The sequence below is a fragment of the Cervus elaphus genome, chromosome 23 (assembly GCF_910594005.1).
Source record: "Cervus elaphus chromosome 23, mCerEla1.1, whole genome shotgun sequence".
In the NCBI taxonomy this organism is placed as follows: domain Eukaryota; kingdom Metazoa; phylum Chordata; class Mammalia; order Artiodactyla; family Cervidae; genus Cervus; species Cervus elaphus.
This window is the reverse complement of record NC_057837.1, coordinates 16,022,801-16,050,495: the sequence shown is the minus strand read 5'-3', so window position 1 is coordinate 16,050,495 and position 27,695 is coordinate 16,022,801. Positions and strand designations below refer to the sequence as shown.

Genomic DNA, 27,695 nt, shown 5'->3' with positions numbered 1-27,695 from the left:
GCCCAACCATGTCATTTCCCTGCTTCACACCCTTTAATAGAGTGCCAGTGTGTACTGAGAAAAGTCCAAACTCCTCAGCACAATGTGCCAAGTCCGTTCTAATTTGGTCTCAATCAATGCTCTCCGTCTTAATCTCCCATTCTTCACTGCCTTCTCCAGCCCAACTGGATTCGTCACTCTTCTCCAGAAATGCCCAGCATCTTCCACGACTGCTTCCACAGCCCTGCTCACGCTCCTCACTCAGCCTCAGTGCGTTTTCCTCTCGTGGGTATAAGTTGATGCCCTTTTTACCCCCCTCTTTTCCAGTTTTACTGAGATATGACATACAGTACTAGGTAAGTTTAAGGTGCACAGCAGAGTACAGAGCAATGATTTCACTAACATACATCATGGAATGTTATACATTCCCTATTAAGTCAATATTCACTGTTAATCATACCGACTACCAATTTAAAATATGAAAAGTGAAAGTCACTCAGTCGCGTCTGACTCTTTGACCCCATGGACTGTAGCCCACCAGGCTCCTCTGTCCATGGAATTCTCCAGGCCAGAATATACTGGAGTGGGTAGCCATTCCCTTCTCCAGGGGATTTTCCCAACCCAAGGATTGAACCCAGGTCTCTTGCATTGCAGGTGGATTATACCACATTCTATTTCATATATAGCTGACAAACAATTTATGTATTTCCAATTAAGAGTTTTTTTTTAAAAATTATTTTTCATTGAAGGATAATTACAATATTGTGTTGGTTTCTGTTATACATAAACATGAATCATAGGCATCCATATGTCCCCTTCCTCTCAAGACTCCCTCTCATCTCCAACCCGAAATGCCCTTCTTTAATGAACCACTTTGCTTCCCCTGAATGTCCTCAGCATCGGAATACCATCTTCACCCTGGCACACCTTTCATCTTGTACAAATCTTTGTTTTTTGCATCCTGTCTCCTCTACTGCACTGCCTCATTCACCTAGAGTACAGATAATGTCTGGGACACCTCTCTGTCCCTGGGCCTAACACTCCGCCTCGCACATTAAGGGGTATTCAGTTTCTCTGTCTTTGCTGCGATTGTATCAGAAAGACAGACTGTGTTGGCAGGAAAATGTTGAATCACTGGTCCTGGAAATTCTTCTGCCTTAATGTTTAATAAATACGAATGAGGCGGAAGAAGGTGGCTGTAGGAATGACCACCTCCAGATCCTCCCAGGAAGATCAGGGACAGCAGAATGGCTTGGCTTCAGGTAGAAACAGAAGCTGAGAGTGAAATTTTAACTTCAGGTGCCCGGAGAAGAACAGACTCTGGCCAGCACTCTCCAGCATCCATGAGCCCCTGATTCCATGGGCACATACTGTTGCGATAGGTCAATTATTCCTGCTGACTGAATACTGTGGAATCAAATCTCATCATAAATGTGATGTATCTCATTCCAGGCCCTGCTGCAGTGCACTGGCATTTTGATAACAAAATGATGGACAGGTGCAGCTTGTCATTACACGATGATAAAGCCGTTGCCCACATCAACTGCGATGCCATCAGAAATACATTGTGTAGGAGGGGGAACTAGTAATTTCCTTCACCAGGGTGACTTTAGGGAGCCCTCTTTCCAACACTCAATTAGATACATGTTTTTGCTCCTTGCCAAAGACCTGAGAGTTTTTAAGTTTAAGGTAACTTGGTATCACATATTCAAAAAATGTCACCACCTATACACCACTCCAGCATGTAGGAGACCCATCTCTCATCATCCACATACTCTTCTGCTCCCATTCATTCTGCTTGGTTCCTGGTATCTGGTGAGCACTCTGGAGAAAATAAACACAGTCTGGGAATGTGAAGCAATTTCTCCAACTCAGCAAAAATCCTGAACCCGAAATGTCAACTTCACAGAAAAAAGATATCATCCCCTTGCCTTCTATTTTTTTCCCCTGCGTATTCTTCTCCAAGAGACTGGAACTACACAATTCTCTGTCTCTCATGGCCCAATCTCTCTCCAAACTACCTCCCAGCACACACACTGACCACACACTCGGCCAGTGTCCCCGAGAAAATCAAACACACCTAATTCTTTTTAAAAACCCAATCCGCAATGTTAAATTTCTTTCTCCATGGTTCTCTCCACCCACCCCCCCCCCCCATCTCCTCCTGCCCCTTTAAGGAGGAAAGCACCTTTCCCGGGAATGTGCAGAAACACATTTTTAGATAAAATTTTATTTTGGTCTCGCCAGGCAGGAAGCTATTACCCCTCCGTTGTTATCTTTATGTGCATGATTAGGAATAATAGCTGATTTGTGAAGTTATCTATTACGGGAAATAATCAAGATTAATGAGCCCCGTGGCACTTGCTGAATGCCTCCGGAGATTTATTGCTCAGGCTGGGCGTTTCTCTTGTGTTGTTGGTACTGTCAGTTTCTTTTTTTTTTTCCCTAACACGTGCAAATGGAGACATGGATTAATTGTGGAAGAGGAGAAAAGCTCTTTCACTGTTATCAAATACTGGGCACTGCTCAGCCCCGCCTTGCCCAATGAGACCCTTTTGTGACATATAATGGTGCTGGAGTCTAGTCCCCACCCCGCTTTAGATCCAGGCAGGGAGTATTTATCAGCTTGTACCCGCCAGGGTGTGTGGACTGTCCACTAGAAGTCCTGTCCTGAAGTCAAGATTTGGCCGAGGGCTTCCTTGGTGGCTCAGTGGTAAAGAATCTGCCTGCCAATGCAGGAGACACAGGCTCGATCCCTGATCTGGGAAGATCTCACACACCACGGGACAGCTAAGCCTGTGCACCACAACTACGGAAACTTACTCCAGGAGCTGCAAACACTGAGGTCTGCGTGCCCTGGAGTCCACGCTCCACAGCAGAAGCCACTGTAACGAGCAGCCTTCACACTGCAACAAGGAGCGGCCCTTGCCAGCCCCGACTTCAGAAAAGCCTGTGGAGCAACAAAGACCCAGTGCAGCCAAGACTAAATATGCAAATATGTTTCTTAAAAAAAAAAAAAAGATTTTCCCTAGATGGAGAGAAATTTATGGTGCTGGGGCTGCCAACGCTCAGGGAGTTTCAACCACCTGCTCAAACAGGGAGATACGATCTCCTCCTCCGTGGATCCGCCCTGCAGCCACGGGGCTGCTGTGGATGGCAAAACCCCGGCTGCGGAGCCAACGTGCCTTTGTTCTGAATGTCGGGATGGATGCCGGACGTTCTGTACACCGTGCCTCTTTGGAAATGGAAGTGATCCAGGATCCAAATGAAACTCTGGTGGTGCAGCCTCTGTCTGGTAGCAACTTCACAGTCAAAGCGTGGGCTCGGACGCTTCAGTTGTGCCCCACTCGACTCTCTGTGACCCCGTGGACTGTAGCCCGCCAGGCTCCTCTGTCCATGGGATTTCCCAGGCGAGCATACTGGAGTGGGTTGCCATGCCCTCCCCCAGGGAATCTTCCCCACCCAGGGGCTGAGCTCCTTCCTATTGCAGGCAGATTCTGTCCACACTGAGCCGCCTGGGAAGCCAATAGGAACAGTCAATAAGGAATTACAAAGACCGCTTCCTGACACAAGGCAGGTGGGAGGTAGGGACAAAGAGCTCTCCATGACCAGACCACGGTTAGTGGAAGCAGACAGAGGTGCTGAATCTCTGCCTGCCAGGGTCAGGATCCCAGCTCTGCAATGTGCATCCACACCCCTGCTGCGAAATGTAAACTTTACACACTTCCATGGCCCATCTGGAAACTGGGGGGAATAACAGCATCAATACCACAAGGTGACTGTGATGAATAAAATGAATGAATACATGTACCAGTACTTAGGAGAACTTTATAGTATCGTTGTTATTTTTAAACCACAATTTGTCAGTCAAAATGTACCTGAAATATCCTGGGCTAGAGACTCTTGGTGTTCTATTACATTGCTTTAAAACCTGTTAAGTTCCCAGCTTGTTTTTTCCCAGTGGGCAGAATGAGGGTGTAACAGATGAACCCCCAATCCTACAGTTAAAAAGTCTGGCTTCCAGAACCAGATCAGTCATCACCAACAGTATGATGTTGGGTCAGTGCACTTTATATTTTTGGGTCTAGTTTCCCTATGGATTATATATAGATTTGGAAAATGATCTCGAATGTCTTCAGTGATGGTATCATATAAACCTTTAGATCACCCGCATGTTCTTTTTTGTTAACTTAGGTGGAGAAACAGTCCCAGGAGTGAATGTAAAACCAATGTAACATATACTTGAAATTTTATATAAACAGGATACCCTAACAAAGGTACCTTTGAATATTTAGAAATCCACTGTTTTACCAACTAATAAAACCACAGGGTATTTATTTGTAGATTTTTAAGAAGGCAAAGCCTCTAAAAACACAACTGGCAAAATACAGGAATAGCCAAGTGTCCCAACAGAATACTTTTTAATGTGCTGGAGCTTGCATTTCCATAAGATATTAAGAGGATCATTGGGTTTATTTAAAAGCATATATACTGATGACCTCAGCAGACAGACGATAATGGCCTTTCTCTGAAGGGGTTTATACTCTCTAGACCATGATTTTCATATTCTCTTGGCAGGAAGGTAGAAAACACTTTTTTCATTTTATCCTTTTTCCAGGGATTCGTTAATTCATGATCAGGTAGGGCCTGAGATTTCTACACCAAAACCGAATTGACTGGTTTTTTGAGCAATATGTTGACTTTTCCATTTAAAAGCAGGAATTACTGCGTGTGACCTCTATCACTTACACATTCAAGAGGATGGATGATTTCTTCACTCCCCTTTCCCAACCCCGCCCTTGACTCTTCTATCAACATCCTGTCTTTTTTAGGCCCAAGTCAGATTCACAGACTTCATCTTTAACCTGTCCAAAAGACATTCATTTCTGCTTTATCAGGGCCCCCAAGCCTTTCACATTTCTAATGGAATACCTGCACATCACATTTAACTGTGGGCTGCTACATCTGTTCATTCAACCCAGTAAGACCTTCAGCATGGAGACCATCTCCAGTTCACACTTACTCAAAGGTGAAATCAGTCAGGTGTCTGCATATTACTCTATCTGTCCAACAAGATAAAAAATACAACAATTATGTCTTAATTGGTGTTTATTCCCACCACATTTGCTAGCACATACCATGAATAAAGCTGCAGATCAATTTACATACTTTCTCTTCTTGGACTTAACATCTAACTAGAGAACAAGAAAGTAGGTTCTCCTGGATTCTTCCTTTTCCTAGAGGGAAATGAATTATCCACAGGATAGTTTCTTTTCTCTGCCCAAAATTATTAGTTCAGACCACAGACAATCAGCCTAGACTGGCTCTTCACAGTGGGTTGGTAACTGCTCTGCATCTTTGATCCTAGAGTTCAGCCTGCTGGACTGAGAGAATTTAAATAAATTCTAAAGCAGCTCATATTTTGGTTGTTGAGACTGGCCACGGGAGACAACCAACAAAGATGCCGTTACTCTACGGCAGGCCGTGTTAAAGTCCTCTCCACCTAGTGCGATTTAATCCTACCTACAGCTAAATGCTGACAAAGGTCTATATAGTCAAAGGTATGGTTTTTCCAGTAGTCACGTATGGATGTGAGAGCTGGATCATAAAAAAGGCTAAGTGCCGAAGAATTGATGCTTTTGAACTGTGGTGTTGGAGAAGACTCTTGAGAGTCCCTTGGACTGCAAGGAGATCAAACCAGTCAATTATAAAGGAAATCAACTCTGAATATTCACTGGAAGGACTGATGCTGAAGCACCAATACTTGGCCACCTGATGTGACGAGCCGGATCATTGGAAAAGCTTCTGATGCTGGGTAAGACTGAGAGCGGGAGGGCAGGGGGAAACAGAGGATGAGATGGCTAGATGGTATCACCGACTCAATGGACATGAGTTTGAGAAAACTATGGGAGATAGCGAAGGACAGAGGAGCTTGGCACGCTGCAGGCCATGGGTCGCAAAGACTGAGACATGACTTAGCAACTGAACAACAGCAACAGGACTAAACAAGAAAAGCATTATTCACCTTCTTTGTAAGGATGGAGAAACTGAGTACGGAGACATTGAGAGGCTTGTCCAATCCGGTGATGGAATCAAGATTCCAATTCAAGCTGTCTGAAGCCAGAGTCCTGGCTCTTAAACCATGAAACTGTTCTGGGTCGGGAGGAGAGGGAGGAGGGGACCAACGCATTTCTCACCCACCGCAGGACAAGGGGAAGCAGGCATATGGGAAGCGGAAGATACATGGTGCTACCTTAGTAAAAGCTTTTGTGTAAAACTTGAGTTGGGCTTACCCGGTGGTTCAGTGGTAAAGAATTCCACCTGCAGTGCAGGAGACCCGGGTACCATTCCTGGGTCGGGAAGATCCCCTGGAGGCAGAAAGGGCAACCCACTCCAGTATTCTTGCCTGGCAAATCTCATGGCCAGAGGAGCCTGGCAGGCTATAGTCCATGGGGTTGGAAAGAGTAGGACATGACTTAGTGATTAAACAACAACAAAACTTGAGTTATCTTTCATCATCCATAGGTTGGTTATTCTCACTCATGGAGAGGACAGAAATAACATAAAACAGTCACCAAACTACCCTCTGCATCAGTCTCCACTTCTTTCTTATTTAAATTTAATCACATTTTAAGTTCAAGAAGTGGAAATACACATTTGTTTCCTATCATTAGGAACATGCCAATTGGCACAGCCCTGATCAAGGCATGTCAAGGTAAGTCTTTCACCAGCTCATTTTTATTTCCCCAACAGAGGTGTCAACCATCAACAGAGCCTGTGATATGAACAGAAGGGTCATTATGACCTCTGACCTCACTGCCAGTCAAGACAGAATAAAAACCGTGACCATAGGAAACAATGCATGTAGGGATGGGGCCTGGGGTTGGGATCTGTCTGCATAGGTGACTCCTTTGAAGGGAGAAAGACAACATGTTTTCTTGCTTTAGTGGAATTCTTCATCTGGCATCTACTTGGAGTTATTAGTATAAGGTAGAAAACCTCAGCCTATTTTAAGCAGTATTAAGACACCAGTGATTTCATAACTGCCAGTTATTACATACAAAAGGGTATACAACATGTACTATTCAAAAGACGGCAAAGCTCTGATGTGTCTGTTTGGAAGTCCGGCTTCCCTGGCCATCTACACTAAGCATCTTCAGTAGGTTTACTGTGTCCAAGGTGAGACAACCAAGTACCTCCAACCATGGACCTCTTCATAGGCTACCATGTGCTGCAGGCTGAGAGTGGAAAGAACTGAGTTTTCAGCCTAAACTTGGAATCATGAATTCCTGGCTCAAGAGATTTGCAATCAGAAAATCACAGAAGTGTTAGAACTGGAAGGGCTCTCAGAGCTCAAAGTAATCCCTTCATTTTACAGATGAGAGAGGAGCAAGCCAAGCAGGAGGGGCAATTTACGTACAGGGATGGCTCAGACAGAAAGGGTCTGCCCGCAATGCAGCAGACCAGGTCCAATCCCTGGGTCAGAAAGAGGACTGAGAAGGGAAAGGCTACCCCTTCCAGTACTCTTGCCTGGAGAATTCCATGGACAAAGGAGCCTGGCGGGCTACAGTCCACGGGGTCACAAAGAGTTGGACGCGACTGAGCAACTAACTGTTTTCTTTTCACTCAAGGCACTCACAGCGCAGTGGAACCTGGAACCCAGGCTTCAAGGCTCTTAGGCCACCATGTCCTCTGCTCTGCAGGGAAACCCAGCACATTGCCTTGCCCGGGGCAGCCACCAATATTCTGTAGTAGAATAAACAGCTGAATGACCCAGAAATCCAGAAAACCTGAGAGGAATGTCATCACCTGGGCCAGCTCACTGAGTTGATCCCTCCTGTAATTTCAACAAAAGATAGGAGTTTACCTACTGGACAGGTTTTCTTTAGGGTCTTCTGCTGGGAGGAGCTAAAGGCTGGGTATCAGTTTTGGGTGTGTCTTTTGGGGAGTAATTAAGAGTTTTGAACTCTTGAGAAAAAACAATGGGGCTTAAGTGAGGGATTAACATGGGGGTGGATGGGGACTGGAGTATGAATTTTCTTTTAAATTTTTAATTGTACTGTTGATTTACAATGTGGTGCTAGCTTCAGGGACACAGTAAGGTGAAGCAGCCACACATATGCATATAATCCATTTTTTTGGAGATTCTTTCCCCATGCAGGCTGTTACAGAGTGGTGAGTTCCCTGCGATATACAGCAGGTTGTTATTAGTTATCTATTTCATATATAGCGATGTGTATATGTCAGTCCCAATCTCCCAATTTATCCCTCCCCCACCCCTTATCCCCTGGTACACATAAGTTTGTTTTCTCTATCCATGTGGAGTCTCACATTTATGTTCCCTTCCTTATTCCTCTTGTCCACGGAACCCTGGCTCCAACCACAAAGGAGGAATCCAGGGCTCCAGGCTCTGTTCACTGCAATATTTACCATTCTGTGATCAACTGGCCAAAGTCACAGGAAAATCTGAAAGTCCCTCCAGGGAAAGAAAAGCAGGCGAGAGCGGCATGCCATTGGCCCCAGAACAAAGCTTGATGTGTTTTTCTTTTCCATGAGTTAAAAATGTACAAAAGAAAGCACCAATATTATGAGGAAATTAGGATCTAGGGAAAGTAGGTCAATAAATGACCAATGCACCCTGCAAAAATCTTTGTTTTATAAGAGATGCACATGGGAAACCCTTTAGCAAACCATTTACCAGAAAGGTGAGTAATGAGTTAAATACTTCAGGCAAAAAAAAAAAAAAAAATCTATCTATCTATCTATATATGTTCAAATTTTCATCTATTTCTAAATGAGTACTCCATGAGAACCTTTTTAGAGGTTCCAACATGTCAGTTTAACGAACTTTCCCCGCCCCCACCCCATCTCAACTCTCCTGGGTTCTGGCTAGTATTTGAATCAGTAGTGCCAAAACAGTGAAACAGGGCCCTGATGTATAATTTCCATCTTTTCTGGGAACAAATTCTACTGGGAACAGAAATGCTCTTGTCCTGATATTCTTTAGTCAGGCCCCACTATATAAAAAATTACAAGAACAGAACGGAAACTAGTAATTCTTCACTGTGCTAAGAACTGATTACAAGATTGAGCCTGTCCCCTCCTCTAAAATAATCCCTCTTACATTTACAGAATTTCAGTTTTTGAAAGTTTGATTTCTCGGACATAGATGCTCAAGCAACTGTGAGAAGTTCAACACACACAGATATTTTTTTTTTTCAAACAAATACCAGACTAACTTATCTAACAAAGCCAATGAGAAACGGAAAACAGGCAGATGCGGAGACAGAAAGCTACAGCCACCTGCCTCTAGGAACCGGCAGCTGGTTAGACTTAATTCTAATAGCAGCAGATGTGGATCAAAATCTTCTTTTCATTAAATGAGTATTAGGACTTTGATTCCAATCAAAGGTCGTCCCAGAAAACAGTGGCCACCAATCTCCTCCACCTCCGAATGCCTTCTCCTTACTGCATGCTTCAAATTAAGCACAGGGATGAGGTTCCCTCTACAAGACACAATGAAAGGTCCTCCAATATCGGACTCCGCGCCATGCAGAAATTATATTTTCACAAAACGAAGTGTTTGATGGAGAAGAAGGCAATGGTTAATACATACAAGAACTAATACTGGGTTTGCCTGAAATTTACAAGAGTTGCACAGTACATTTCTACATGTCTGTGTAGGCAGTGATTCCATCTTCTGGGTTATCTTGGGGAAAACTACCAACTCTATGTTCCTTGTCTAATAGAGGGAAAAAATGGCCACACCCCACTAAATATATGTAACCATCCACTCATTCCATGAAAATTTTAGTGAGCAATCATGATGGGTCAGAAACTGGACACTTACTAAGAAATAATCCATTAAAGATGCTAGCACAAAGACTTGTAAACATACAAATTTGTTCAAAGAAAAAGCACAGGGAACTAACATGAAGGAGGTCCCTACTTGGACCATTTACACATGACCCCACTTAATTCTCATAATGTGAGCCTATGTAATTTCCATTTTTTTAGATGGCTATATAACTTTAGTGGTTAAAGAACTCATTAAGATGACACTCAGTAGCAAAGCCAGTCTTTGAACTGGTGTCTGACAAGGGCAAACCCTTTTCATCCTACCTTACCAGCTCTTACAAATACAGCCAAGACATTTCTGAACCTGGGAGCACTTCACAGTGGTTTACACTCTCGATTATTCAGCCAGGTTCATTTTTTCAGTTATGAGTCATACAAATGATGAGCAACTAACTGATCCCACAGCGATCTGGTTCTTATTACTAAATGCTCCTGTCATCTGTGCTGTGTCCTGGGAATTCTGACCATACACCAGGATGCGGCCAGGTGACAGCAAAAGCCGACCCAAGAGAGGGCTAAGTGACCACTTCTCTATTTTGAATAGCCAGACTCCATGGACCTGCAGTTTCCCCACATTTTTGTGGAGGAGACAGCTGTCCATCAACCCCCAAAGCTGGGCATGTACTAAAACCAAAGTCCACATGTGGAATATAAAGAAATTATGGAATAAGAAATCACTTAGGTGATAGGACTTTGAGTAGATCCTTAAAAAATGAATGAAATCTACACTTTTTTTTTTTCCAGATGCCTTCCTCTGTACCCAATCATTCTGAAGAAGTTTAAGAATGCTTTTGTTTAATAATTTCACAATTTGTATGGAAATACAAAAAACCTTGAATAGCCAAAGTAATCTTGAGAAAGAAGAATGGAACTGGAGGAATCAACCTGCCTGACTTCAGACTCTACTACAAAGCCACAGTCATCAAGACAGTATGGTACTGGCACAAAGACAGAAATATAGACCAATGGAACAGAATAGAAAGCCCAGAGATAAATCCACGAACCTATGGACACCTTATCTTTGACAAAGGAGGCAAGGATATTCAATGGAAAAAAGACAATCTCTTTAACAAGTGGTGCTGGGAAAACTGGTCAAACACTTGTAAAAAAATGAAACTAGAACACTTTCTAACACCACACACAAAAATAAACTCAAAATGGATTAAAGATCTAAATGTAAGACCAGAAACTATAAAACTCCTAGAGGAGAACATAGGCAAAACACTCTCCGACATAAATCACAGCAGGATCCTCTATGACCCACCTCCCAGAATATTGGAAATAAAAGCAAAACTAAACAAATGGGACCTAATGAAACTTAAAAGCTTTTGCACTACAAAGGAAACTATAAGCAAGGTGAAAAGACAGCCCTCAAATTGGGAGAAAATAATAGCAAATGAAGAAACAAAGGATTAATCTCAAAAATATACAAGCAACTCCTGCAGCTCAATTCCAGAAAAATAAATGACCCAATCAAAACATGGGCCAAAGAACTAAACAGACATTTCTCCAAAGAAGACATACAGATGGCTAACAAACACATGAAAAGATGCTCAACATCACTCATTATCAGAGAAATGCAAATCAAAACCACAATGAGGTACCATTACACGCCAGTCAGGATGGCTGCTATCCAAAAGTCTACAAGCAATAAATGCTGGAGAGGGTGTGGAGAAAAGGGAACCCTCTTACACTGTTGGTGGGAATGCAAACTAGTACAGCCACTATGGAGAACAGTGTGGAGATTTCTTAAAAAACTGGAAATAGAACTGCCTTATGACCCAGCAATCCCACTTCTGGGCATACACACTGAGGAAACCAGATCTGAAAGAGACACGTGCACCCCAATGTTCATCGCAGCACTGTTTATAATAGCCAGGACATGGAAGCAACCTAGATGCCCATCAGCAGATGAATGGATAAGGAAGCTGTGGTACATATACACCACGGAATATTACTCAGCCATTAAAAAGAATTCATTTGAATCAGTTCTAATGAGATGGATGAAACTGGAGCCCATTATACAGAGTGAAGTAAGCCAGAAAGATAAAGAACATTACAGCATACTAACACATATATATGGAATTTAGAAAGATGGTAACAATAACCCTATATGCAAAACAGAAAAGGAGACACAGAAATACAGAACAGACTTTTGAACTCTGTGGGAGAAGGTGAGGGTGGGATGTTTCGAAAGAACAGCATGTATACTATCTATGGTGAAACAGATCACCAGCCCAGGTGGGATGCATGAGACAAGTGCTCGGGCCTGGTGCACTGGGAAGACCCAGAGGGATCGGGTGGAGAGGGAGGTGGGACGGGGGATCGGGATGGGGAATACGTGTAACTCTATGGCTGATTCATATCAATGTATGACAAAACCCACTGCAATGTTGTGAAGTAATTAGCCTCCAACTAATAAAAATTAAAAAAAAAAAAAAGAAAAAAAAAAAAGAATGCTTTTGTTTTTACTTCTATGCCAATAAATACAGAGAGTATCCTGAACACCACAGAGAGGGCACGGAGGTAAAACAGGAGGCAGGGTAGTTTTGTATAGTCAGTTCATGAAGGGGTGCAAGGCTCTCGCACCTCAGCGGCACTCTCAGAACACAAACAGTTCAAAGGAGGTGGCGAATTCTGCTCGAGGGCATTAATCGACTGCAAAACAACTATCTCCGGTCCAAAAGTGTTTGCTTATTTAATTCTTTAATCACACCACATCTACACTAAAGACGGGAGCAGCATGACTTTCAAACACATGCCTAGAAACAAAATTCCTCCCAGATTCTCTCTATGGAGCGTCCCTAGGTTTACAGTCTTTCCCATGGTGTTCAAGAGTACATCACAGGGACAAGAATACAGAATTGCTGGTGTTCTTTTTGCACTTTTTGTAGGCAGTGCATGAAGAGACAAAACGACCCCCACTTTGCTGATCTGATATCCCTAGCATTCATCAAGGTTTTGATGGGTACAGGACACTGTCCCGCTATATTTTTACACAGCCTTCCTGAATGGTCAGTGTGTATGGGGTAGGGCTCGGTGTTGGAAGATGGTGTTTTCAGGGAGGAAGAAGGTTTGCAATAAACGAGGCCAGTGACTCTAGAAATGGGCCAAGAACTGGAATGAGGCCAGCGAAAAAATACATTCAGGCAACCTCTCTCCTCCAGGACTCAGGCTCCAGCTAGTCTCTGTGGGCACCTTTATTACAGGCAGAACTTGTTCAACTCTGGAAAAGCAGTGAATTCATTCCCTTTGTAGTCATTTTCTGTGAGCAAAGCATAAGTTTATGAAAGGTGAAATTTGTAGCACCCCAGAGGAAAAAACTGAACACTCCTTCCCACTGCACATGTTCCTCACAAACTCCTTTTAGGATAATACAAGAAAGAGCAATTACAGAGACACTGGAAGAGGAAATTAAAAGAAAATTTAGGCTGAATGTCTTAAAGAAGCTTTCAAATATCTCAAGCCATTAGACTGTGGAAGTGCCCTCCAAGGGAATGTGTTCAAAACTCACATGGATGAGACATCAAGGCCTGTCAGAGGGAATGACCTTGAACTAGCAGAAAACAGCTTGCTCTAGTCAATCTAAGCAGGTCATTTCCCAAACTAATTTGTATCTTTCCATTCCCTTTGGTACTTGTTTCTCAAGGATTATTTTGGGCTTTCGTTGCAAAACTCCTCATATATATAATTTATGTCTCAATCCTGATGTAGCCGTTTGTGTATCAGACAATTGTCTTCCTCCTACAAATTTTTTCTTCTATTCACACACAACTTTTAGAGCTATGGGACTGGAATTCATAAAAGTGAAATTAGCTTTATGTTTATGTGTGCCGGATGGTAAAGATTATGGGGGAATTGTTCATAATTCATCTGTCAAGAGGCTCACTTGGCCTTTCCATTCTGAGAGTGTCAGGGTGTTGAACACACTTAGCAATAAATGGCTAACACTGAAAGTAATGACCTTCCAGTTTCAACTTTAAGTTTTGCTAACAGAACTAATAACATGTATTTTTATAGGGCTCAGAGGACTTGCATCATTTTCCAGGAGGCAGAAGAACACATACTCACAACCACATATTTGGAGGACAGAAGCTTCTAACACCAACAGGCTGACCTAATTACTTTTGATATTTTGCTCCCAGTTATGGTGTCAAGTCTCTAGTTACAAAAGACTTAAAAGAACACCTTAAATATTGGACTAAATCAGACCTGACCCACTTGGGATGATTTACGGTTTTTTTTTTCCAGTGTAGTATTTGCTCACTTAACTAAGTTTGCCTTTAAAAAGAAAGAAGAAAACAGTAGCAGTTATCATCATTATAGAAATGTCAATCAAAACAAAACTAACCAAGGAGAAGCCTTTTCCAATTCTAGGTTCACACATCACTTCCATCTTTTCACAGTTTCTAGAGCCATTCTATAGGTAGACAATCCGATTTTTCTAATGCTAACCCTAAGTTCTGTCTGAACTACCACCCCGCCAGGAGACACTGACCACATGTCTCAGGTTTAATGGTTTTTAAAACCACAATGGATCTGGGAAATTACCATTTTGAACATGAGGAAATTCAGGTCCAGAAAAAAATACAGCAACTCTCCTAAGGTGACGGAGCCTTGAATGGCAGAGCGAGAATGACAAGGCAGATCTGATCTCCAAGCCCAAGACCCATCACTCAGACTCTGTCTACTGTAATCTGCTTTCTGGAAGGCTCCATGATACCAATAACCCAAATTAGATTTCCAAGGCAAGCTCTCCTCTTGTCAATCCCCTTTAAGCCTGAAAATCCACTACTGATGACCAATGCCTTGATTTGTGGAGCTCAAACCAGGTAACTTAAAATTTCCTCAGGCTTTAGGAAGCTGAAAACAAGATAATGCCCCGGATCCATGCAATGCTTCCTCTCTCATCTACTCTTAAGAATTTTGTTGTTGTTGTTGTTTTTTAATCTATCAGCAATCTAACTAGACTTCTTAAAAGCAAGGTATCATGACTTTTCCTTTTTAATAACTTCAGAGTTTTTTTTCTAAACCAATGTTCTGAAATAATCAGGGTCCCTCACACTAAAAAAAAGTACGCTGATGCATTATTGTAAAGAAAGCTTTTGACAAAAATCTGGAAAAAAAGAAGAGATTTTTGCTTTGATCCTTCTGAGATGTTAATGTTAGCAGTAAATTAAAGATGTCAATCAAGTTAGATTTTGCTCTCACACCAGTATCTTTTTTCTTGCCCAGGAAGTTGCTAGGCATCATTTCACAGTATCTGCTAGCCTGGGTTCTTCATCAGTATTACTCTTCATTTCATTCCTAAGAATTTTCAACAGTTTCTCCCTTCATTTTATCCTTGCCAATGGTGTCACCTGCTCTGCTGCAAGTATTTTATCCCCAAAAGACAGGTCTCTTAAATGCGAAACCAAACGGAAACAAAGGCGAGAGAACATATATTCACATTTAGAGTCTGGACATCGGAATCAATACGTATTGCTCAGAGCATTAACCCACTTTATTGTCACAGCAGCCTTCTTCTGAGCTTCTTAAACGTCTTGACAGATAGAACAAAAGAGATCTTAATGACCCAGATAACCACGATGGTGTGATCACTCACCTAGAGCAGACATCCTGGAGTGTGAAGTCAAGTGGGCCTTAGGAAGCATCACTACAAACAAAACAAGTGGAGGTGATGGAATTCCAACTGAGCTATTTCAAATCCTAAAAGATGAAGCTGTGAAAGTTCTGCACTCAACATGCCAGGAAATTTGGAAAACTCAGCAGTGGCTATAGGACTGGAAAAGGTCAGTTTTCATTTCATCCAAAGAAAAGCAATGCCAAAGAATGTTCAAACTACCACACAATTGCACTCATTCCACCCGCTAGCAAAGTAATGCTCAAAATTCTCCAAGCCGGGCTTCAACAGTCCATGAACCGAGAACTTCCAGATGTTCAAGCTGGATTTAGAAAAGGCAGAGGAACCAGAGATCAAATTGCCAACATCCACTGGATCATAGAAAAAGCAAGTGAATTCTAGAAAAACATCTACTTCTGATTCACTGACTATGCTAAAGCCTTTGACTGTATAGATCACAACAAATTGGAAAATTCTTCAAGAGATGGGAATACCAGACCACTTTGCCTGCCTCATTGAAACCTGTATGCAGGTAAAGAAGCAACAGTTAGAAACAGAAATGAAACAACAGACTGGTTCCAAATTGGGAAAGGAGTACGTCAAGGTTGTATATTGTCACCCTGCTTATTTAACTTATATGCACAGTACATCATGCGAAATGCCAGGCTGGATGAAACACAAGATGGAATCAAGACTGCCAGGAGAAACAGCAATAACCTCAGACAGGCAGATAACACTAACCTTATGGTGGAAAGTGAAGAGGAAATAAAGAGCCTCTTGATGGAGGTGAAAGAGAAGAGTGAAAAAGTTGGCTTAAAACTCAACATTCAGAAAACTAAGATCATGGCATCTGGTCCCAACACTTCATGGCAAATAGATGGGAAAACAAAGGAAACAGTGAGAGACTTTATTTTCTTGGGCTCCAAAATCACTGCAGATGGGGACTGCAGCCATGAAATTAAAAGATGCTTGCTCCTTGGAAGAAAAGCTATGACAAACCTAAACAATGTATTAAACAGCAGAGACATTACTTTGCTGACAAAGGTCCATCTAGTCAAAGCTGTGGCTTTTCCAGTAGTCATATATGGGTCTGAGAACTGGGCCATAAAGAAAGCTGAGCGCTGAAGAATTGACACTTTTGAACTGTGGTGTTGGAGAAGACTCCTGAGAGTCCCTTGGACTGCAAGGAGATCAAACCAATCAATCCTAAGGGAAATCAGTCCTGAGTATTCATTGGAAGCACTGATGTTGAAGCTCCAATACTTTGGCTGCTTGATGAGAAGAGCAGACTCATTAGAAAAGATCCTGACATTGGGAAAGACTGAAGGCAGGAGGAGAAGGGGATGACAGAGGAGGAGATGGTTGGATGGCATCATGGACTCAATGGACATGAGTTTGAGCAAACTCTGGGAGATGGTGAAGGGCAGGGAAGCCTGGAGTGCTGTAGTCCACGGGGTTGCAAAGCGTTGGACATGACTGAGCGACTGAACAACAAAATAGAATAAAACACTCCATCAGACTAGTCTTGATGATCAAACTACCATCTCTCTCCAACTTTCCTGATCATGTCCTTCTTATACACGGAGACTCCACCCTAGTCAATCTTTACTCCTTAATGAGGTATTGTTGCACAGAACAATCTTTCTATTGACCCACTCTCACACTAACCTGAGTCTACTTTGTTCTATTTAAAAAGTGCACATGTGTGTATATGATATGCTAATGGAATAAGGTGCTGTGGCATGACAGTTTCTTTCAGTATTTTGTACACGAATTAGACACACGTCCTCAGATAATAAGCACGCTTTCCAAAAGCAGAGGCCGCTGTGCGGCTCCCCACGCCTCTGCCACTCAGACGTAGTCATCAAGGAAGGAGGAGACAGTCATGCGGCAAGGGCCAAGGTGGTTCACTTCTCAGGCCCAGGGACCCAGACAGGCATCTTCCCATAGTAACAGCAGCAAACTAGAATGCCATCAAAAACAGCTCTTGGCTAGTTCCCTTTTGAGTTCAAGAGGGTTTCTTTCCGTACCCCAACTGAGAACCTATCTGTATACTGTTTTCTAGGAGAAAATAAGCTCTAAAATTTAAATATGCAGCTTAACATGGCCCCTAAATGGCATCAGCCAGTAGTTCAGACTGTTCTGCTTTAGGTATCTGAACGTAAGAAGGACACACAGTTCCCACTGCTGGACAAGGTCACAGTGGGTCTTTACTAAGGAATAGGTGTCTTCCTACGCAGAGGTTCAAGCAAGGCCATGCCCAGGTGATCACTCTGATTTGCGTCCGCTTACACATGTGCTGCCAGTAACACTGGGTCACAGAGGGGCTGCAGGAAATGGATGGCATCTGTTCACCCATTTTTCAGTCGTGTCCAGCTCTGTGACCCCATGGATGTTGCCCACCAGGCTCCTCTGTCCACGGGATTCTCCGGGCAAGGATACTGGAATGGGTAGCCATTCCTTTCTCCAGGGGATCTTCCCAACCAAGGGATAGAACCTGGGTCTCCTGCATTTCAGAAAGATTCTTTACCATCTGAACCACTAGGGAAGGTACCGTTTCAAAGGATAATGGGTCCCATTTCCATGCCAAATATTAGTTAGGGAACCCAAATAACACCAACCAGACCTCGGGTGGACTCTCTCCCTTTAATTCCACGTTGCTCCTAAGGCAGTGCCAAGATATTTTGAGAATGGAGGTATTCATTTCAATGATGACATCTGACTTCAGAATAGAGCTGAGATACTTTCCAAGAATGGAGAACTAGGCTAGAAGCCAAAGTCACTAAGCAACTTCCAATCTTTGGCCATTTTTTTCAAACTCCCTTGAACAGTAATTCCTACCTCTTTTGAACGTATTTCAAAACGATTTTTTGCTCCCTCATGCGATAATAGTTGAACTTTTTCGATACCTGATGACTGAGGATATACAGAAGGATGTGTAAAGTATTTGAGTTTAGCAATATGGTTCAAAACTTTTCACTTTACTGATCAAAACAGCAGCAAAATGGATCACGCAAAAGTTGTGATGCACACATGTGCACATAGACCTCTACAGATAATGCTTGATGTACTCAAAGATTTTAGAATTTCTGCTCATTAACTCTGCAGTCCTCTCAGAGGCTTAGAGGCACAGAGGCTGGAAATGATTTCTCTAAAATAGTCTTTCAAATCCCAAGCTTCCAAGTTCTATGACTCAAATATACAAAAATATTTTCACTTGGTGGACATTTGCTTTGTACAAGCCCCTGGCTGGGACAGGCACTGATTCTTGTCATCACGCTGTGAAGGGCGTGATGTTTGGTTAGAACAGGTGCCTAACATGCTCTGTGCGTGCTAAGTCGCTTAGTCATGTCTGACTTTTTGCGACACTATGGACCATAGCCCGCCAGGCTCCTCTGCCCAGGGGAATCTCCAGGCAGGAATACTGGAGTGGGTTGCCATGCCTTCCTCTTGGGGATCTTCCCGACCCAGGGACAGAGCCCAGGTCTCCCACATCTCCTGCACTGGCAGATGGGTTCTTCACCTCTAGTGCCACGTGGGAGGCCCGACGGGCTTTATCTCAATTTTAATCCTCAACAAAGCCCCCTGAGGAGTTGATCCATTACCTCCACATTACAGACAACAAATCCAAGGTTCAGAGAGGGCCACAGTTAAACATCCAGGAAGGGGAAGAGCAGGATTCAAACTGTCTAGTCCAGCTGCCACCTCATGCTTCATATCTCCTGATTTGCTGTCTATGCTGTGTATCACCTCACCTAAAATAAACTGCCTTTCCATCTGGCTCAGTTCCAACATATCACTGACTGTTTACTTATCTATTTATTTGGCTATGCTGGGTCTTCGCTGCAGCATGGGGGATCTAGTTCCCCAACCAGGGATCAAACCTGGGCCCCCTGCCTTGGGGTGTGGAGTCTTAGCCACTGGACCACCAGGGAAGTCCCCATGTGAGTGTTTAATCAATGTGTGCTAATCCACAAAACCATGAAGATTATGAGGGTAAAGCCTATGTATGATTTTGATTCCCAGCACCTGGAATCAAGCAGGGCGCACAATAGGTTCTCAGTAGGGACCTTAGGAAAGTGGATCCCGACTCAGTTCTGTTTTTCTCACCACGTTCTGTGAAATAAGTGAAACTGCCCATTATCGCTTCATCATTTTTCTCTATGATTATATATTTTCATACTTTCCTTCACCTCTCCAGCCTTGACAGCAAGATACTTGACAACAATGAAGGCAAGAAGTATTTACCAGGTACTTACTGGGGGCAGATGGTTTACCTGTTTGGCTTTGAAATTCCCAACATTGTGCAAAGTGAATGAGTGTTCTCATTTTACACATAGGAAACCGGGATTCAGAAGGTGAATTAGCTTGCCTGAGACCACAGAACCAATAAAGAGAAAAAGAGAGGCTCAGACTCCTGCCTGATCTGACTCTAAATAACCTGTGATCTAGTCCATCCCCTGAAACGTACACCAGGGAACCATGTTCTCTCTCTGTTACAACCACCCAGAACAACAAGCTTCCTGCCTTAGAAACAACACTGACTTAAGTGGTATTGTCCAAAGAGCTATGACTCAATTTAAATCAATATTCAGATTTAACAAGTTTTGTTTTGTTGTTTTTTTCCCTGTAAAGCTGGTACTCTCCCTACCGTGTGTGTAGAATCTTAAGTAAAAGTGGAATATATGCCACACAGGACTGAGCAGCACTTTCAGTTTCCTTAGAAAACATAAAGTCGGCTCCAATACATTAATCCCGGCAACGGGTTACGCATCTCACACATCTCAGACCTTCAGAAAGTTAGTTCCCCGGCGAGGGATCTGCCTTTTACCAGCACCTGAAAAATATATTTCCACTGGCTCTCATAATGCTTGTTCCCATAAAATCGAATGGCGTCAAGTTAAGCCCCGTGATTTTAAATCTGTCAAACACGCACATGTGTACGTGCTCTTGAAAAGAGGTTACGACGACTTCTCCCTCAGAACATTTTGGCCTCAAATGTTTCTGTTAGATGCTTGGGCTCCTCCTTTCCAAATGCAGAAGGGAGTTCATGAGATGACGTTGTTAACAGCCATTAAGAGGTTAGTGCGACATTAAGTGAGGATCAACGGGGAGGTAGGAGGGAATTGGGAGTGCATGGCACAAATTCAACTCCCTCTCACTGCAGCATCTACCTCTTGGTAAGAGTATCTTGTCACGTCACATGACATTGCTGCTGCAGACCCAGGAAGAGGGTTTGGCCCAGCAACATCCATGCCAGTGGTCTTGGGGGAGGGGGTGAGTGTGTGTGTGGGTGGGGTGGTGGTGGTTATAAACCTCAGCATCACCAGGGATCCCATACTCACTAGACGGGCTCTCTGTCCCCAGCAGCCCCACTAGCTGGTTACATGGGAAACGATATTATAATATAAGGGCAGACTAATTTGATTAAGGGCTTCCTTGGTGGGTTGGATGGTTAAGAATCTGCCTGCAATGCAGGAAACCTGGGTTTGTTCCCTGGGTTGGGTAGATTCCCTGGAGAAGGGAATGGCAATTCACTCCTGTATTCCGGAGAATCCCATGGACAGAGCAAACTCCACAGATGACTCCTCCCCAAACCTCCACAGACACACAGGCAGTGCTACCCAGGAGTGGACTGCATGCGTGGACTGGTTGGGGAAGGGGACTGTATTTCTTTTTCACTGCTGCTCCATAGACATTTACTGAATGAATAAGGCCTGACCTTAGTATTTTACATTTTCTCTAAGTTTTTCCCTACTGGTTTGAAGAGGAAAACCTCTTTCTTGCCATCTTCCCATTTTGACATGAATTTGTCAAAAACAACTACTGCAGCCCTTTATGAATGATCCAGGACACCATCACATGTGTTGTTTACTGGGTGGAAAACTAGCAGATGTGTTGTTGCTGTGTAGTAGCTAAGCTATGTCTGACTTTTTGCGACCCCAGGGACCACAGCCCACCAGGCTCCTCCGTCCGTGGGATTCTCCAGGCAAGAACACTGGAGTGCACTGCAATTTCCTTCTTCAGGGGATCTTCCCGACTCAGGGACAGAACCCGTGTCCCCTGTGTTGGCAGGCAGATTCTTTACCACTGGACCACAAGGGAAGCCCGAAACTAATTGGCCTACTAACTTTATTTTTCCATATTTCCTTCCAAAAATCATCTGAGACAGCTCCAGTGCTAAGGCCCTTCCCTTCAGCAATACAGACACTTACTGTCAGAGAAGAAGGCTGAAGGGAACAAAAAGAACCTCACACTTTTGCAAAAGGCATCATCAAGATTAAGAAATGCACACTTGGATACACAATGCAGAGTACTGACTCCCAGGACAGGTAAAGATGCTCTGGTGACGACGATGCCTATCCAACGTGTGAATACCCCAAAACCCTAGCATACATCGACCGTCTCCAAAGGGAAAACCTTTTTTAACAGAAGGTGTGATTCCCAAATTATGAACAGAAAACCTTAAAATACATAAATCGCTTAATTGCTCAAATCCTTTGATACCAAGGCACTTCACACTAATAAAAGACAAGCTTTAAAGGATTAGCAGGAATAGTCCAGCTGACAAATGATACCCAAGTCTAGAGAAAGAAATATTCCTGGAATCAAGATGAGGTCTGCACAGCTTTTGCCATATTTTCCTGCCTGGGCTTATTTCCACGGATTCTCTGATCACTGCAGAGTCTGTTCTATGCCAGGCTTACCCCGGCACAATCAACAGATTCCATCCCCGTGACTGCAGGTCACATTATCTCATGAATGAACTGCTATTTGGGTCAGTTAAGACTCTCTGCCTAGTTGAACGTGTATTTTATCTCTGGTGTTCACGCTCTATATATCAAGATTTCAGATAGTTATTGGGGGGTGGGGAAGAGACAAAATATTGGTATCAGGATACACAAGGGGCTGTGTTAATCACACTCAGTTTGAAGCAGAACAATTCACATCCTGAATAATTTAAAGTCTTTCACTCTTGAATGATGGGTTTACTTTTAAATTGAATCATTATTTTATATTCAATTACTTGCTTACCTACTACTTCCACAGTATTAAACTTTCTTTTTTTTTTTAACCAAGAAATGTTGTTTGATTTTAACTTTAAAGCTTAGGATTCTAGGAAAATAAAAGCAAGGTACTATTTGTCTTTCTATAACAGGCAAACAAAAACAATTCTGTGGTTACATGGCCAGTCCTGGGTAGAGTGTGGCAGAGAATAACTTGCTGAAAATCGTGAATTAATCCAACATCATGCATGTGGCGGGGGAGAAACAAAACCCACAAGTCAGAACAAGCGTCAAGACTCAGGAACTGATTCTGATCACCTTGCCCAGGCCCAAGAATTAGGTTAAACCGACCGACGAAAGGACCCCGCCAGTGGTATGCTCAGACAGTGACAAGGCCATAAGTCATCTTTTGCCAAAACCTAAACTCCAGAAGGAGGGGACCAAGTCATTCCAGCAGGTGCTGGAATAAAGCCTGGGAGGAGACCCTTAAAGGATGTGCTGAGCAGATTCATGAATAAAGGGTCTTCGGGGCTTCAACCGAGTGGACAGAACTAGTGGGATGAGCACGACCCCAGGAGCGGCATGAGATGATCCACACGGAACTGGGGAGGCCCAGACTGCCCCACCCCACTCAGAACAAGCACACAAACAATATTCAGGTTCCCCCTTTCAGAAAGGCTAATTTAACTGGTCAAGATGGGACCTGAGTATCAGCATGCTCAAAGAATGATCCAGGGGATTCTAACTTGGTAGCCAAAAAGGAAAACCACCTACCTACACAACACAGAGCTCTTAAATCTATACTTTTTTTATGTAATAATGTTTTTTCTATCTTGATAAGCAAAAAAACAAAAGTCGTGTCCCTTCTTAAAGATACCTGCCGTACTGGCGTAACACATCAAAATGCATCAGAATGTTCCAATTTAAAATCGGTTGAGTATATTCTAAGAACATTTTACTTACTACCAAGTCAAAAAAATAAACTGTAAGAGACACAGAGGTAGAGAACAAACATACGGATACGAAGGGAGGAAGGGGAGGTGGGATGAAATCGGAGATTGAGAGGGACACATTAAAACGACGTACGAAAGAGGTAACTAATGAGAACCGACTGTAGCACGGGGGCTCTCCTCAGCGCTCTGTGGGGACCTGAATGGGAGAGAAGTCCAAGAAAGAGGGGCTAGATACATATGCACAGCTGACTCACTAGGCTACACGGCAGAAACTCACATAGCAGGGTAAAGCAGCTGTGTGCTACGCGCTAAGTCACTTCAGTCCTGTCCGACTCTGTGAGACCCCACGGACTGCAGCCCGCCAGGCTCCTCTGTCCGTGGGAGTTTTCCAGCCAAGAATACTGCAGTGAGTTGCCATTTCCCTCCCCAGGGGATCTTCCCAACCCAGAGACTGAACCTGCATCTCTCTAAGTCTCCTGCAGTGGCAGGCGGGTTCTTTACCACGAGTGCCACGTGGGAATACCAAAAGCAAAACAAATAAACAACACATCTATGAGGCTTTAACCTAAATGTGATCCCAAGAGACTTTAAAAGTAGAAATTCTCCACACAGTGCCTGGCACACAGCAATGCTTTCAAATGAAAAACTCAAATAAAAACTGAGAGATAAAAATCCTACAGGTTAAATATTGAGGTTTACACGTTTCTGTGCCTAGGTTTTAAAGAGAGACCACAAGTGTTATGGTGGCTGCCGGGCCATCTCAAATCAGCATTTCTTACTGAACGATTTCCAACCACTTCACAGATAATCAAATGGGAGTAAACTTGGAAAAGGCAGCCCCTCCTCTTACATGGAGCACGTCCCTGATTATTCTACATCAAGGTACATCCAAGTAGGATGACACCCCACCTCCAGGCAAAGGAGAGATCTCAAAGCAGAAGAACCAAGGCTGTGAAATGCAGAGGATAGTAGGAGAAAAGAAACCCCACCGTTTACCCACATGATGCTTTTCCTGAAATGATGAGATTGGGATGACCAAATCTGGCATGCGGGAGGGGGGCTCCTCATGTCTCCTGAGAGGGGGGTGTGTGTGTGTGTGTGTGTGTGTGTGAGAGCGCGCTCAGCTGTGTCCGACTCTGTGAGACCCCATGGACTGCAGTCCACCAGGCTCCTCTGTCCATGGGATTTCCCAGGTAAGAATACTGGAGTGGGTTGCCATTTCCTTCTCCAGGGGATCTTCCCGATCCAGGGATCAAACCTGCATCTCTCACACCTCCTGCACTGGCAGGAGGATTCTTTACCACTGCACCACGGGGAGGTGCAAAATGCCCTTCGGATCCCAAGGACACCGCTCATCCTGTTTGGAAAGCGGCTTCATGGGCCGGCTAATCCTGGAAGCCTTGTGGGGAGGTTCCCTTTGCACCCAGGGGCTGGATTCAGTCACAAGGAGGACTCCATTGTGTCTAACGTATCAGAAGAAAGGCAAGCCACCGGGCACACCTCTGAGATCCTGAGGCTGTTCAGACACTCGACGAGACAAAGTGAAATGTGAGTCCCCCAGCCCGTGCTGGCCCCTCCACACAGTCAAGGGCCCCCTCCACCCCGAAACAGTCTACATCTCTCTCCTCTTCCTCTTTGAGCACAAGCATCTAATGTCAACGGTGAGCACTTCAGATAAGCTTTTTAAGGGAAAAAATCCGAAAAAAAGAACCACGGCCAAGTCCACCAGTTTCTGAGTACTTGCGCCAAGCTTCTGAAGGCTGAAACTGGTACTTAATCAGATAAATGCAAATAATTTAAATGCAAGGTTCTCCATCCTCCTTTAGGCAAGCGGTAAGGAAACAGAAACTCCACATGTTGGAGGGATGTCGCATATTCAATAAACAGGCTGGGGAGGCCTTGAAGGGTTCAGTTACCTTAAGAGAAAACACCACTCAGAGACTCTGGCTGCACCCTGGGCCAGGCTTCCCTGGGCTGATGGACATCACGCACCGGCCTACCTCTGTGCTGACAGTTTTACCTGGAAAAGCTTACCGCAGGGGCTCAACTCTTTTCTTTGGGCTCCATGCCCTCCTTTCAAGGTTTAAAATCCGTGATGCACAGAAACGAGAGTGCTCACGTGGGATGCTCTCACCCCAGGCTTTCCCTCCAACAGGCTCAGCCTGGAGAAGCCACAGCAGCAGACACTTCCCCACATTCCTGTGCACCAGCTTAGTGGGGGCCCATAACAGTCGGTTTTCACTTTAGTAAAAGGGCTCCAACCTCCCCCAGTTCTTAACAGTCAGGCCATCCATGTTATTAAGCCCGCTATGAACACCAAAAAACTCAAGCACAGGATCATCCATCCTGAAACAGAAATGAGATTCAGATCAAATCGTCAGGGATTAAGGATCAGAATACACATTATTTTAGCTGATTCACTAAAACCGCATTATCTGTCGTGTGGCCAAGCTGCGAGACGGAATGAAGCAGCGGTGGATGAGGGTCAGGACACCTGGACGGGCAGACCAAAGCTTACTGTGCTTCATGATACCGAGCTTTTTGTTTTCCTTCTAACACACTGAAGGTTAGTGGCAACCCTGCGCTGAGCAAGTCTTTCAGGGACGTTTTCCCAAAAGCATTTGCTCACATCATGTCTCTTTGTCACATTTTGGTAATTACTGCAATATTTCAAGCCTTTTCATTATCATTCTATCTGTTCTGGTGATCTGTGATCAGTGATCTTTGATGTTCCAAGGCAAAAAGATTGACTAGCTAATGGTTCAGATGATGGTTATTATTTTTCTAGTAAGAAAGTATTTTTAAATTAAGATACGTACTTTCTTTTAGACATAATGTGATGATGAACTTAACAGACTTTGGCATAAATGTAACTTTTCTATGTACTAGAAAACAAAATATTCACATGACTCACTTTATTGCAGGGGTCTAGAACTGAGCCCCTGATAGCTCTGAGGCAGCTTTATTCCTTGGTGTCAGGCCCTGAAGGCATCATTTCACCTGCCCGTGGCTTTATTTTCTTACATGTGGAATACAGGAAGCAATGCCTCAGCTGCTGGCTTACTGGATGGTTGAAAAATAGTGCTTTACCCTCTAATAGCTCTTACAACCAACAGAAGTGGGACGCAGACATGATGTAACTCACTGCAATGCAGCCTTTAAAACTTTTCACCAAAGAAACACACATGAGACCTAGACAGATTCCACCTGTAGGACAATTTGCAGACAGTACATACAATGTGACTACGTGGCTGAGTTCAGGATAACCTGGTCTTGTGTTTTATTCATCTTCTTTTGCATTCATAGAAATACTAAAACCGAAACGGGGCACGCTGAATTCTCCAGGAGTTACAGGTGAGAGGGTTTTAACATCAGATCTGTTATTTTTTTTTCCTTCAGATAATATATTCTCATTTGGTTGGGAATAAAAGAGTTTCCTTTTGGGCAGTTTCAGTTGATTTCCAGGCAATCTAATGACACCACCCAAAAAAGAGAAGAAAAAAAATTCTACTTAACTTGCAAACTTGGCTAACTTGGTTACAGACAAAAGCAGAACTAGTTTTGCTAAATATATTTATTCCTTGTGGGGGACTGCCAGCCAATAACAGGATCTCACTGGAAGTCACATCTTAAGATATATCTTTGTGATAACAGGGGTTAGAGGAATGAGGCTGGGTTTTGGGAAACAGGCAAGAATACAGGCTTCTGGATCAGCACGGAGGTTCCTTAAAAAACTAAAACTAGAACCACTACCATATGACCCAGTCATCCCACTCCTGGGCATATATCTGGAGAAAAACACAGTTCAAAAGGAGATAAGCTCCCCAATGTTCACTGTAGCACTGTATACAACAGTCAGGACATGGAAGCAACTAAAAGTCCATCGAAGGATGAATGGATAAAGAAGACGTGGCACACATATGCAATGGAATATTTCTCAGCCATAAACAGAATGAAATAATGTCATTTGGAGTAACATGAACTGACCTGGAGGTTATCATACTAAGTGAAATAAGCCAGACAAAGATAACTATCCTGAGATAAAAGGAGAAGGGGGCATCAGAGGATGAGCTGGCTTGACAGCATCACCTACTCAATAGGCACGAACTTGACCAAACTCTGGGAGACAGTGGAGGACAGGGGAGCCTGGCAGGCTGCAGTCTATGGGGTCGCAAAGAGTCAGACATGACTTACCGACTGAACAACAGCAACAAATCACTTACATGCGGAATCTAAAAAAAACATGATACAGATGAATTTATTTACAAAACAGAA

At 43.6% G+C, this 27,695-nt stretch overlaps 1 protein-coding gene across 14 annotated transcripts in view; it reads right to left on the bottom strand.

The window, feature by feature from the left end:
• The window catches only part of CELF2 (CUGBP Elav-like family member 2), a 548,143-nt gene that overhangs the window by 244,355 nt on the left and 276,093 nt on the right, over positions 1–27,695 (bottom strand). Inside the window, exon 1 of one of the 14 annotated variants that reach the window (XM_043883969.1) lies at positions 27,615–27,652. The exons of the other annotated variants lie outside the window; for them this stretch is intronic. The gene's annotated coding sequence lies outside the window, so the exon portion shown is untranslated. Of the gene's footprint in view, positions 1–27,614; positions 27,653–27,695 lie in introns of those variants that run through there. 14 annotated transcript variants of the gene reach the window in all.